A 15,233-nucleotide genomic window follows, 5' to 3' on the forward strand; every position below is an offset into this window, starting at 1 on the left:
CGTGTCCATTGAGTTGGTGATATTATTCAATCATCTCTTCCTCTATTGCCCCCTTCTCCTCTTGCCCTCAATCTTTCCCAGCATCATGGTCTTTTCAAATGAGCTGGCTCTTTGCTTCAGGTGGCCGAAGTATTGGAGCTTCAGCATCAGTCCTTCCAATGAATATTCAGGGTTGATTTCCTTTAGGATTGACTGGTTTGATCTCCTTGCTGTCCAAGGAACTCTCAAGAGTCTTCTCCAGCACCACAATTGAAAAAGCATCAATTCTTTGGTGCCCAGCCTTCTTTATGGTCCGCCTCTCACATCTGTACATGACTCTTGGAAAAACCATAGCTTTGACTATATGGACCTTTGTTGGCAAAGTGTTAAGACTTTTGTGGCTATTATTTGATCGTTCTTGATTGTCATAATTTTTTCACAATTGGGTTTATTGCTTCCAGTGTTATTTTTTGGAAGGAAAAAAGTGGTGCTTGAGACCTTGTGGTTTCAATGTTTGATTTTGATAGTGGTCTTCACCCTAAGTCTCCTGACCTAGGCAAATTGTAGCCATGAGGGTTTTAGTGCATGTTTATACTTGCCAGTGTACTATTCCTTTTTCCTCTAAGACAGCACTTTCCAAAAAATGACTTCAAGGGCTCTAGCATGTGCCAGTTGTAGGGAAAACACTATCAGTTGTAATTATACTACTCTTTCCTAAGTAACCACTAAATGTTGATGGGTACATCCAAAAGACCCAGACCTGTCTTTGATTACTTGTTAGCAGCTTTGCATCAGCAAGAATGAGAGGTAGTACTGTTTCAAGGGAATTAGGATAATGTAAGTAATTATTAGGGGTCCCAGCATTTTGCTTTAAGAGTCATTTTCACAATCTCATGGGATTTTGTTTCAGTTGTGGAAGTGGTTTTGTACATAGCCCATTGCCTTCCTTTGGAGCGAAACTGGTAGAATAGTGGATTTTTAAAGGGAGAGGGAATGAATATCAAGGGGTACCTCCTGGGGTCTGGAACAACTCCCAAGGGAACCCATTTTACTCAGGCTTTTAAAGACTTCTTTTGTGACTCATGGATGACATTTGATCCTGTGGCCAGTGTAATGGTTCTGAAATGCTTGTGAAATAATTCAAGGCAGACGAACAGGGCACTTGCTTTCTATAGAAAAATGATACAATGGACTTTCCAGCTAAAGAACCCTGTGTCCAACAGCTATTGGAATCACGTTCCATGTGTACTACATGAACAAAGATAACTTGATTTCATATTTTTAAAACTTTTAAATATAAATTTAGTCTCCCCAGAATAAATAGAACACATAATCTCTGATGAGTGATGATAATCTTTTTAAGTAAGTTCCTGGTTCTCAGTGTGGAGAAGAAGGACTGTTGTAGCCCTGAGGGGCATTTTGCAGTATCTGGAGACATCATTTTTATTTGTCACAATGGAGTGGGGGGTGTTACTGGTATCTAGTGGGTAGAGGCCATGGATGCTGCTAAATACCCTTCAATGCACAGAACAGCAGCCTACAACAAAGAATAAGCTGGTCTAGAAAGTCAGCACTGACACTATTGAGCATTCCTGGTCTAAAGGCTTAGAGGAGGCAGAACTCACAGATGGAAGATGCCTGGGACCCTGAAACTGTGCAGAACAAAACACACCAACACACCTACACACCTCTCCCACCCCTTTATACTTTCCTGGACAGGGATAGGGAAAACTGACTTCGGCTGAGTTACGCCACTGGTACTTTGGGCTTGGGGTTGCTTTGTTATGGAAAATAGCCTCTCCTGGTAATAGAAATTCAAAGCTAGATTGAAAAAAAAATTCTCTAACCTGCAGTGTGATCAGAATACCATATGCGCACAACTTACATGGACAGTGCACAACCTTGTTGTGATGCCATCAAAGCCAAAACAGCACGAGAATAAAACTTAGGGAGCTTTTTAAATGCTCATGTTGAAGCAGGGGGGATAGCTTTTATTAGAGAGTAAGGAGATGTCACTTTCTGAAAGTTATTTTGCACCATATTGAGAATTTTAGAAGGTAAAGACACTGATTCTTTATTACCTTCTTTCACTTCAAAGTGTTTCTTTCATCTTCTTTGACAAAGCACATCCCTAATACAACTGTTAAACTTATGATTCATGATGAGGCTTGCATTTTGATCACATGGAGGTAGCTTTCTAATGCCAGTAGACAAGAATGTTAGAAGAGAAAGTAATAAGGAGGCTAGGAATGTGCATATGTGAGAAGATTACTTAAGTAAGTGGTGACTAGTGAAATGTAGAACAAAGGGGAAGCGCTTTGTATGTATGATCCCCCTGAACTGGAAGGAAAGATGTGGTGGGAAACAAAGATGTTGGGATTTTCCCCAGTTGGGCAACAGTTGGTATCACTGGCATATATATCAAATTTCATGGAATCTGACTTCATCAATTGCCAGACATTTCTATATGTGTCCACTAGGAAATGAAGACATCACGTTTTGTCGCTTTGATCATAGGTTGGCAAATTGGCCTTAAGTCAAATCTGGCCTAGTGCCTGTTTTTTTAAATAAAGTTTTATTGTCACACAGCCACACCCATTCATTTACATGTTGTCTGTGGCTGATTTTCTGCTACAGTGTCAGAATTGGATAGTTGCAATAGTGGACAGAATGGTCCACAGAGCTGAAAATATTTGCTGTCTGGCCCTTTACAGAAAGAGTTTGGCAAGCCCTTGTATATATTGCTTTATAATACTTTCATATTTCTTGAGCTAACTTTTAGGCTTCAGCATAGACTGCAAGGAGATCCAACCAGTCCATTCTGAAGGAGATCAGCCCTGGGATTTCTTTGGAAGGAATGATGCTAAAGCTGAAACTCCAGTACTTTGGCCACCTCATGCGAAGAGTTGACTCATTGGAAAAGACTGTGATGCTGGGAGGGATTGGGGGCAGGAGGAGAAGGGGACAACAGAGAATGAGATGGCTGGATGGCATCACGGACTCGATGGACGTGAATCTGAGTGAACTCGGGGAGTTGGTGATGGACGGGGAGGCCTGGCGTACTGTGATTCATGGGGTCGCAAAGAGTCAGACACGACTGAGCGACTGAACTGAACTGAACTGATAGATTTTAACCATATAATATTCTGGCGCATATAAAAAAGTGAAATATCAGCAAACAACTTAGTTAAGGTATTCCTCAAACGTTTGTACATATAAAACGTAGAGCTCGACCCATATGGATCATTTTTCAATGCAGTAATTGATGTCCGTGATTTTCCACAAAATATTTTCCTCGATGCCATGGAAAGTACTGTTGATGCAGCATTTCTTGAATGAGTACTTCATTATTGCCTCTAGGATTTTCTTCCAAGCTGCTTTGTGCTTTGATGCAGACCCTTTCTTGATAGTCCTGGAAATTTTCAACAGAAATCTTTTTCAGCCTCTGTGATGTCTCCTCTCTACTTCCTCAAATGGAATTTACATAGATTTTGGCTGAAATGGCGAGGAATTGTGATTGTCCAGTCATGACCCTGAGAATAATCAACCAATTATACTTTCTCTGGGAAAGCAGAGATTCCAAAATGACATATATTATAAGATGAACCGGGAGACTTGAAAATGTGAAAGGCCTGTGCTTCTGAGAATTCCTGCAAATATGTTAGCTTGTTTGTTTCCCGCCAGTTGGGGAGCGGCTCAGTTTCTGGTTAGCTGAGGGAAGAGAAGGAGATGCAGTCACGTGTTTCTGCAGGTCTTTTGCAACTTGAAATGTCCTGCTCATTCTTTGCTTTACTTGATCAAGCTAAATAGACTTCTTACAGAGGCTCAAAGCGAAACTGCATGGAAACAGTCTTCATGAGTGTCTGGATTTTAAGCCTCTGCACTCTTCCAGGGGCCACAGTTATTTGGATTGATAGCAGCCGTGCCCAGTGCTGACTGGCGCCCTGCTCCCTGGGCCCAGGTAGCTTGGCCCTGGAGTTTAAACCCAGTTCCCGTCTGGGCAGCCACAGAATCCGACTGGGAACTTCACGATTTAACCAATCCCTCTCCTGTCTCCTGTGTGTAACTTCAGTGTCTTGTGAATGTCTGGAAACTCCTTGGTGGGTTAACAGGCTGAGATCATTCTTTGTGTGGCTTTCCATTCTCAGATGTGATTCAAAAGAGTTGGGTCTAATGAGCAGGTGTATCCACTGGGTCTCAGATTTCTAGCTGCTGGGGTTACACTGCAGAGAAGTTTCTCACAGCAAATGATGATTAGAAAGCATCTGAGGGTCTTTTCTTCTGAATTCCAGGACACCCAGCATTTGGGGTCTAGGTATCCCTTTTGTGGGCTTCCCTGGTGACTCAGAAGGTAAAGCATCTGGCTCTGCCATGTGGGAGACCTGGGTTCGATCCTTGGGTCAGGAAGATCCCCTGGAGAAGGAAATGGCAACCCACTCCAGTACTCTTGCCTGGAAAATCCCATGGATGGAGGAGCCTGGTAGGCTACAGTCCGAGCTGCAAAGAGTCAGACACAACTGAGCGACTTCACTTCACTAATCCCTTTTGTATTTCCCTGGCAATTGGGGTGATAATACTATGTAACCCCAAGTACAATGGAGGAAGGGCTGCTAATTTCTGTAACTCTCCTTGTGGATGCTATTGTTTAGTCGCTGAGTCGTGTGCAACCCCATGGACTGTAGCCCACCAGGCTCCTCTGTCCATAGGATTTTCCAGGCAAGAACACTGGAGTGGGTTGCCATTTCCTTCTCCAGGGAATCTTGCCAACCCCGGGACTGAACCCAGGTCTCCTGCATTGTAGGCAAACACTTTACTGTCTGAGCCACTAGGGAATCCCTTTCCTTGTTGAATGAGACCCCATAAACTGAAAAACAAATGATTCAAACCAGCATGGGGGCAGGGAGTGGGGTGGGGGTGCAGGAGGGGGCACTAACAAGAGCAGCCAGCCTTGAAATGTGCTACATAAGGACCACAGGCTGACCTCAGGGCTTTTCTACTGATGGTACATCCCAGTTTGGGCTATAAGTTTTATTTTTTTCTTTATGCCAGATATGGTTATATAAGCAGCTTTCAAAATGAAAAATCAAGCTTTTGATTTCTCTCTACTTTGCTTTGGTGGGCTCCCTGAGGCCTTTGAAAGAGCCAAGGCCATTTCCCACAGCAAAAACATAGCAGAGAAATCATTTGCGCTTTAGAGGAGAGCCTTGTGTGTGTTCTTCGAACCCATTCAAGTTAAAGAGCTACCTTACAACTTGGCAAGATACCGGAGATAAAAGGCAGGTTTGCAGGCTTACAGTGGTTCCAGATTCAGTTTTCAGAGCCCAACAAAACCAAGCAAAAGCTGTTGTAGACTCAGGAGCCAAAACCTGGTTGAACTGTTGTTCTCCATGAAGCTGATGAGCATGGAGCTCACAGCACCTAGTCACGATGACTGAAGGTAACCCAGAGGCTCCTTGGGTTCATGAACTTGGGGAGACAAAGAAAGTCATATCAACAGTTAGCAGAGACTTGGGAGAGGAGCTGGAAAGAGGAGAGTCAGAGATTTGGAAGGTGAGAAAGACCCACAGGGGCTGGGTTTGAAAGGGCCATGAGCCGGGACTACAAATGGCATCTAGAAGTTGAATCTAGAAGCTGTGAGCAAAGGACAGCCAAATCCATCATTGATAAGAAACATTTCTTTAAGGCAGACATTATCTACAGGGGTGTGGCTCCACCTACAGCAACTTTCTTATTGGCCACTGTTGCAGTTGTAGCATTTCAAACCTTTCCTTTACTAATTATAGTCTCCACTTGACATTTGCATAATTGAACAGTCCATTCAAGCAGCTTTTGCCAAATAAAGTCATCCTCTGTCCAAAGAGTATATTCCCTTTCTCCCCAGAAGAACCTCAAACTGCTGCAGTTCCTGCTTCCAAAGATACAAAATCCTAACTGTGGGCTGAATCCAAGCTCAAGGTCTCTGTGACTTTTTCTCTGACCACAAGTTTCTGGAAAAAGGAAGGTTTTCTATGATGAGGAAGCCTTAAGTGACTTCTGCTTAAAATAGCTATGTTGTATGAGGCAAGTAATTGGAAGATATTAACAGATCCTGCACCCAGAGTGTAGTAGTAAATTAAATCTGGGCTGTTCTCCAGCAGATATATTTGGAGCACGGCATAGCCTCTTTGCAACCAACCACAGTGGATGCTGTGCTGAGATGGAGGCCACAGGTGTGCTTAGACATCTTGCTCCAGGGATCACCAGCTTTCCCCTCTGGCCGTATGTCAGTGGAACCAGAAAGAAAAATGGCTTTGATATTCAAATTCAAGGAGAGCCAAGCAAAGAGAAGGGCATCTGAAGTATGAACAGAATATTGGGAACTAAGCTGCATCAGGAAATGCCACATTTGTTTCTTTTCCTAAAGCAAATTCAACCTGGCTTCGCCACCACCTGCCTGACAGGTGGAGTGCATGGGCTGGGGAAAGAGTCCCTGCTCCTACCTTTAGGCTCATTTATAATTCCAGGGGTAAGGGGGCCAGGACTGTTAAAGTGGGGCCTCTGGTCTTCATTTTGTCATGACTGCAGCTGCCATGCTCAAATCCTAGGTTGGCATTTGAAAGTGGCTGCCTTTGCTGACGGCCTGTCTTCCTCCTGGTCAGCTTGGCCTCTGCACCTTCCCTGAAGCACACAAGGCCACAGATCTTGGTGGCCTCTCAGTAGATGGTCCCAGAAGATATGTGCTACTTCTGGGGCTGAGACCAGATCTCTGGGTCTCTGAGGCTCCATTCAACGTGGAAGCCACCAGTTGGGGGCCTCTAACTCTTCTTGGCCTTGGTCACTCCCTTCTTCCTCATCCTTTAGAGGCTTCTACAGCTCTAGACCTTCACAGGCTCAGCCTTTAGAAAGGGGTTCAGCAAGCATTTCTGTAAAGGCCACTTTACTGACCACATAGTCTCTGTCACAACTACTCAACTCTCTCATTGTCATATGAAAACAGCCACAGACCATTCATAAATGAATGAGTTTGGCTGTGTACCAATAGAACTGCTTCATGGACACAGAAATTTGAATTTCATATAACTTTCATGTATCACAAAATATTATTATTGTATTTTTTCCACCATTTGGAAACTATTCTTACCTCCCACATGGTATAAAACTGGGTGGTGGGCCCTATATGCTGGTGGACTGCAGTTTGCTGGCCCTTGTTTTCAAAAACCAAAGCTTTTTTGACTCTCCTTGGGGTATTGGATGCCCAAATGGCCAGGAGAAGATGTAAGCAATCTCTCAGTTTTTTTAAACATAATCTCAAGTCACTCATTGCAGAGTGGCCCTGGCCTCCTCTCAAATCCTCCTCCTTCCCTCAGGGACTCTTAGTGCTACTCTGGCATGTCACATCTGGTCATGATTCTCTTGAGTCAGTGGTCCTCCAACCTTGGTACGATTACTAGGCCTTACTCTGATTGAATATCTAGATGCTTCTCTTTCCAGTCAGGAGGTAAGCTTCTAGACTAGATCTTGTCTCCTTGATCTTTTATTTCTAACATCCTATCCTACCAGACATATAATATAGACTCAATAAAAGATGGTGATAGGAATGAATGAATGAATGTACTCAGAGAATGGAGGGCAAGTGATAAGGAATGGGCAGAACATGAAAGGTGTGGATAAATAGAGATATCTCGTATTTAGGTCTTGTTTCCCAGCTTTTATTGTGAGAGGTGATCTATCTGGATTGATTTTGCCTTCTCTCAATTTCTGGGGCTAATAGTTGCACTTGTTAGTTGGTTCACATTCACTAAATGCCCTGGACTGGTGCTTCTCAAAATGTGGTCCCTGGAAAGGTTTCCTTAGCCTCACCTGTTAGAAATGCAGCTTCTGGAGCTCTACCCCAGATCCACTGGATCAAAAATGTAGCCAGTATTTTAACAAGTCCTCCAAGTGATTCTGATGACCTTTCAAGTTTAGGATCACCGTGTCTAGAGACAACTGCTTCTCAAACTTGGCTGCACATTGAAGCCATCTGGGGAACTTTAAAAAATACTGATACGTGTGCACCCCCCATGTCCCTACTCCAGTGATATGCTGGGAAGTGGTTAACGGTTGATTCCCTGGAAGATAAAGAGCTCTGATTTATAGTGTCTGCCCCTTTCTGTGATGTAAATACTTCCACCATTGCCAATTCCTAGCTACTAACATAAGTGTCATGGGCTTCCCAGGTAGCACAGTGGTAAAGAATCCACCTGCCAATGCAGGAGACATGAGTTTGATTGCTGAGTCGGGAAGAACCCCTGGAGAAGGAAATGGCAACCCACTCCAGTACTCTTACTTGAGAAATCCCACGGACAGAGGACCATGGGGTTGCAAAAGAGTCAGACATGTCTTAGCGACTATTATTCATATTAAGGGCTTCCCTGGTGGTTCAGTGGTAAAGAATCTGCCTGCAATGCGGGAGACCCAGGTTTGATCCCTGGGTTGGGAAGATCCCCTGGGAGAAGGAAATGGCAGCCCACTCCAGTATTCTTGCCTGGGAAATCCCATGGACAGAGGAGCCTGGCGGGCTACAGCCCAAGGGGTTACAAAGAGTCAGACACAACTGAGTGACTGAGCACACACACAGAACAGCAACTGTCACTGAACACAAAGTTGGAAAGACATATGCACTACTGGCCCTTTGGAGCTGCTGGGAGTTAAGCCAGCTTCAGCATGTATTGGTCCCATCTCTAGAGATCCAGATCGTTTGGTCCAAGTTGTGACCTGGGCATCAGGATTTTTTAGAAACACCCCAGGTAATTTCCATGTAAAGTTTGAGAGCCACTACAGTAGAGTACTTGTGAAATACATTTTTAGTGAATGTAATTCCTCTCACCCAGCCATGGGCAAAATACTTCCCACTCCTTTGATTTAATCTCTTCTGTACTGTGACATGCAAAGAGTTGACTCATTGGAAAAGACTGTGATGCTGAGAGGGATTGGGGGCAGGAGGAGAAGGGGATGACAGAGGATGAGATGGCTGGATGGCATTACTGACTCGATGGATGTGAGTTTGAGTGAATTCCAGGAGTTGGTGATGGACAGGGAGGCCTGGCGTGCTGCAATTCATGGGGTCGCAAAGAGTCAGACACAACTGAACGACTGAACTGAACTGATACTGTGACATCACTGCAGATGGTGACTACAGCCATGAAATTAAAAAATGCTTGTTCCTTGGAAGAAAAGTTATGACCAACTTAGCGTATTAACAAGCAGAGACATTACTTTGCCAACAAAGGTCCATCTAGTCAAAGCTATGGTTTTTCCAGTAGTCATGTATGGATGTGAGACCATAAAGATGTCTGGGCACTAAAGAATTGATCCTTTTGAACTGTGATGTTGGAGAAGACTCTTGAGAGTCCCTTGGACTGCAAGGAGATTAAACCAGTCAATCCTAAAGGAAATCAACTCTGAATATTCATTGGAAGGACTGATGCCGAAGTTCCAATACTTTGGTCACCTGCGAAGAGCCGACTTAGTAGAAAAGACCCTGATGCTGGAAAAGATTGAAGGCAGAAGGAAAAGGGGATGACAGAGGTTGAGATAGTTGGATGGCATCACCGACTCAATGGACAGGAGTTTGAGTAAGCTCCAGGAGACGGTGAAGCACAGGGAAGCCTAGCATGCTGCCGTCCATGGGGTCACAAATAATCAGATACAACTGAGCGACCAAACAACAACATACTGTAACATAGCAAGTTCTGTAGGGAAGTCACTGATTTACAAACCAAGAAAAAAAGTTGTTTAAGAATTTTATGCATTTCCTCGAAGTTTATTCTCAAAAACTGTGTAAGTATAGGACTAGATGTGATGTTAAAATCTGTATAATCAAAGTCAAATTTAGTTTACATTCAATAATTTAAATCACAATTTTAGATCATAAATTATGTTTGAGATGATAAATTTTCCTCACTACACAAGTGTATTTCAAGACAATGATTGGTGTTTTGTTTGCTTTAAAACTGGATTCAGAGGGAGGTGGGAGGGGGGTTCAGGATGGGGAACACATGTACACCCGTGGAGGATTCATGTCAATATATGGCAAAACCAATATGATATTGTAAAGTAAAAAAAAAAAAAAAAAGAAAAAGAAAAAAAAAATTTTTAATGAGGCAGAAGGCCTGGGGACTGTGAAGACAAATCAGAAAAAAAAAAAAAAACTGGATTCAAATATTCTAAACATTTAGGATTATTTGGTATCTTAACTTACTTATAAAACAGCAATGTTTTGTATTCTGAACATTAGAATAGAGTACGATTGGGATATAAAATTTGTAAAAGGCACAGAAAATAGAATTGTGGCATTTAAAAACATCTAGTGGAGAAGGAAATGGCAACCCACTCCAGTGTTCTTGCCTGGAGAATCCCAAGGATTGGGGGAGCCTGGTGGGCTGCCGTCTATGGGGTTGCACAGAGTTGGACACGACTGAAGCGACTTAGCAGCAGCAGCAGCAGCAGCAGCAGCAGCAGCAGCAGTAGTACAAGGGTCGGATGGCATCACCTACTCAATGGACATGAGTTTGAGTAAACTCCGGGAGTTGGTGTCAGACAGGGAGGCCTGGCATGCTTCAGTCCATGGGGTTGCAAAGAGTCAGACATGACTGAGTGACTGAACTGAACCAGGGGAAAGGGTAAACCATAAGATGATTTTCTTTTATGTAATTTGCCATAGTCATGTTTGAAAAATACAATTGCTCAGATGCTTGAGAAGAGAAATGACTTAATGGGAGCAACAAATAAAAAATTGATTAAAATAAAAATGAATCATTTATTTTAGTATGACATTTGGTTTTCTATGGATGAATAAAAAATTTAAAAAGCCATTATGAGTGGGTTATTCTTCATAGACTTAGATGAAATCGTCACTAATTGAGAGATGCCGTTAATTAATATCCATTAAATACAAATACATCTGGAAATCTCACCTACTAGATTATACGTGATAGCAATTAACTGGCTCTTAAACCAATTATTCATCCCCAAATATTTGTATCGTGTGGAGGAGGTAAGGTAGATGTGATTTTCATGAAACAAGGTTGATCAAGAGTGGCTGATATTGAAGCAGGGTGATAGTCACGTGGAGATGCATGAACTTATCTCTACTTTTATGTATGTTTGAACACATAATAAAAGGCTTAAAATATTCATGACAGCTTTATTGTTTCTACCTGGTTTGCTTGGCAGAGTAGAAAATACAAAAAAAAAAAATGTGAGAGGCCATTCTAGTTTTCACTATGCAGGGGAAAATAGACACATTCTAACTCTACTTATCTGGCTGTCCTTGTTCCTATGTTTTTCAGATGAATGAACAGTACTGCTTATATGTCCAAACTTTGAAAAGCAATTTCAATAGAATTTTTTCCAGTATGTTACCTTCTGCCCTGTGTTCTTAAACTTGGCGTAATGAATATATTTTAACCTTTTCCCAGTGACTCAGATCATTCTCACTTTAGACATTGAGCTGTTCTGTGTTGTCTTTGATAATTGAAGGTTGTTCATTCAATTCATAAATATTTACTGAACGCTGATGATGGGCTAGGAGCTGGGTGTGTAGCGCTGAACAAAGGAGACCAAAATCCCTACCCTCCTTGCTCTTACATTCTTCTGGTGGTTGAGACATTTAGGGTGACTTAGGTGAGGACTTTGAGTAAGGCAAGACACCAAATAGCTCCCAGTCCTATATTTTTCCTGCCTCTCCTGTCTGTTCTTTGTAGTTAATTTCATTTATCTCCTTTTTTCTTTCTGAATTGTCATTTATGTTACCTTTCAGTTTGCCTACTGTGAGTAACTTTCTTTTTAATCAATTGATTTAGGCCTTCTTGCCAAGTATTCAGGTCATGGCTGCTATATTCTACACGATATGATCACTAGGTTTGTTATAAATGTATATGATATGAGATTCCCTAGGCTTTGGGCAAATTCACAACTTGTGCTTGGGTTTGTCTTGCCTTACTGACTCCCACTCCCCAACCCCACCCAGATCACTAGTTATTTTTGCATCTCTGTATTTCCAGATAGCTGAAGTCTCTAAATCCATGATTCATTCATTTGCCATTTAACAAACAGTTATTAAGCATCTAGTATGTGCCAAATACTAGTCAAGGAGCTTGGAATACAGGATCTGAAACAGTATAGTGCATGCCCTGAGAGCTAGGGATTCCCAGGTGGCATAGCAGTAAAGAATCCACCTGCCAATGCAGGAGATGCAGGAGACACAAGAGACACAGGTTTGATTCCTGGGTAAGGAAGATCTCCTGGAGGAGGAAATGGCAATCCACTCCAATATTCTTGGCTGGAGAATCCCATGGACTGAGGAGCCTGGTGGGCTACAGTCCATGGGATCGAAAAAAGTTGGACATAAGCAGCTGAGCACACGTGCATGCCCTGAGAGCAAGGAGAAGGTACAGAGTTTGTAATACCTTGTCTTAGCTCAAGAAGCATTTACCAGGACCCCTCACCAGGCTGAGGGTGGGAGATCAAGGAAGACTTGTGGAACCTGGAAGGGACTGGGCATGCATTGACTAATGGACTTGTAAATTTGATGTGCTTCTGAGACGTGCACCTGGAGATGTCCTGGAGAGAGCTGGAACTTCTGTTATCTACTGATGTGTGACAAACCATCCTAAAACTTACTAGCTTAAAATAACAATTTATTATTTCTCATAATTCAGTGGGTTTTCTGAATAGTTCCTCTGCTGATTTTCTTGAGCTCACTCATGTGGCTGCATCCATCCAAGACAGCAGCAAGACTAGGTCTGAGAGAGCCTCATGTGCCTCAGGCTCTCGGCTGTTGACTAGGGCACCTCGGTTCTTCTCCACGTGGTCTCTGATCCTGCAGGGGACACTAAGTTGGCTTCTTTTCATAGTTTCGGGGCAGCTTTCCAGGTCTGCAGAGGGAGAAGCAAGGCCTTTGTAGGTCTGGCTTTGGAAGATGCACAAAATCATTTTAGCCAGTCTTTTGGCCAAGCAGTTTCCAAGACCAGCCCATCTTTGAGAGATTGGGAAACTGACTCATCCCCTTAAAGGGAAGGGGCTTCCCTGGTGGCTCAGACTATAAGGAATCTGCCTGCAACACTGGAGACCTTGGTTCAATCCCTGGGTCGGGAAGATCCACTAGAGAAGGGAATGGTACCCCACTACAATATTCTTGCCTGGAGAATTCCATGGACAGAGGAGCCTGCCTGGTGGGCCACAGTCCACAGGGTGGCAAAGAGTCAGACATGACTGAGTGACTAACACTTTCAGTTTCACCTTCTTAAAGGGAAGAGCAACAAAGGCACCTTGCAAAGGGTCTTTGCACACAAGACAGGGAAAATCATGGCCCTATTTTGTAATCTACCACAGTTGCATAGATGTGTATGAATCTCAAGAGAGTAATTTGGATGGAAGATAGAAATTTGCAAGCTATCAATATTTACTGACATGATTGTAAATCATGGCTGCACATCAGACTCCCCTGTGAACAGGGTTAGTTTTCCATATGTTCCACATGCTGTAATGGCGATTCTTATGCATGAAAGAGATACCCCAAAACATTAGGTGGGAGAACTCACCCAAGAATGAGGAATCCAACCTCACTTCCTAAAGTGATTTCATGTAGATTAGGGCAACAAATTGGCTTTCATTCCTAGTCCTAACTACAAAGTTCAGTGCCCACCCAGGAATTTACTATGTTCAATAAAGAATTTGTAGTAAAATGAAAACTTAATGAATTCCTAAGTAGCTTCTGTGGTGTTCTAGTTAGCTTGCTTTCTTGCTAACCTAGCCCCTTTTTATGATGTATTTGTTCTTTCCCAGAATTCTTTCAAACTTGAGCCGAGTTGAAAGCCCTCATTTGCCGTTAATTATCGTGGACAAGATGGGCTTCAGCCTGCCAGTCATCTGTTGGTATTGATTACTGGAGAAATAAGGGAATTCCCTTGTGAGCCCTGCAAGAGTCTTGAACAAGAAAACGTTGCTTTAGAGAGCATGGAACTTTACTATTGCTTAGTGTTCTTAACTCTCTAAGGCTGTCATTTCCAACATAGTAGCCACTAGCCACGTGTACATATTTATATTTAATTTTCAATTCAGTGAGTTATATAACAGTAAAAATGAAGATTCTTAATCGAACTAGTCATATTTTCAGTCCTCAATAGCTGCACGTGGCCAGTGGTTACCAGCCTGGACAATGCAGATGTGTAGAACATTTCTATCAACATGGAGCAGTGGTGGATAGCACCACTCCAATATTTCTTGTCCAGTTAAGAATGAAACTGTTAATTCCAGTGTTAGATCTCCATGTTTTGGATTAGAATTAAGGGTGAAGGGTAATTTCCTTTGTTACCTAAAATGCCCGTTGCAAACTGAGAGAATAGCATTGAAAGGTATGCATTAAAATATGTGAAATAGATAGCCAGTGGGAATTTGCTCTATGATTCAGGGAGCTCAGCCTAGTACTCTGTCACAACCTAGATGGGTGGGATGGGGTGGGAGGTGGGAGGGAGACTCAAGAAGGAGGGGACATATGTGTACCTATGACTGATTCATGTTGATGTATGGCAGAAACCAATACAAGATTGTAAAGCAATTATCCTTCAATTAAAAATAAATACTTTTCAAAAATTTTAAATAAAATACCCATTTCAATTCATTATGCATCAATTAAAATTTAGAAAGAAACTGGGGGATAGGGAACACAGTACAATTTTGTTTGAGACCATTTGTCTGTGACATGAAAAAGTTTAGATATAGGTTACATATTGATGAAGTTAAAGGAAATCTTACCAAACTAGAATGAAGGGACCAAACTAATGAAATAAAATCTAACAAAGATAAATGTAAATGCTTATACTGTTGGTGTAAATCAGAGCTTGACATACTTGTTCTCTATAAAGCCAGATAATAAATATTTTTGACTTTGCAGGCCAGCCAATTTCAACTCTGCCATTGTAACATGAAAGCAGCCATAGAGAGGATGTACAAATGGAGCATGGCTACGTTCCAGTGCAGTTTAATTTACCATAAAGCAGCAGTGGCTTGGGTTTTTGTCATTGTTGTTCACTGACTCCTGCACTTGATCAGTTGTTCAAGTGCAAAATGATGAGACTTGGCCTGACCCTGTCCTAAGGGATCTTTAGTAGGTTGGTGGCTTGGCTGGAGCCAGTTGCCTTATGTGATGTCGTTTTAGCCTGTGTTAATAGACATGTTCCGTCCAAAGTCAGGGAAGGAAGAAATCTATTGTAGTTCACAGTAGGAGTTTG

The sequence above is a fragment of the Ovis aries genome, chromosome X (genome assembly GCF_016772045.2).
Source record: "Ovis aries strain OAR_USU_Benz2616 breed Rambouillet chromosome X, ARS-UI_Ramb_v3.0, whole genome shotgun sequence".
In the NCBI taxonomy this organism is placed as follows: Eukaryota; Metazoa; Chordata; class Mammalia; order Artiodactyla; family Bovidae; genus Ovis; species Ovis aries.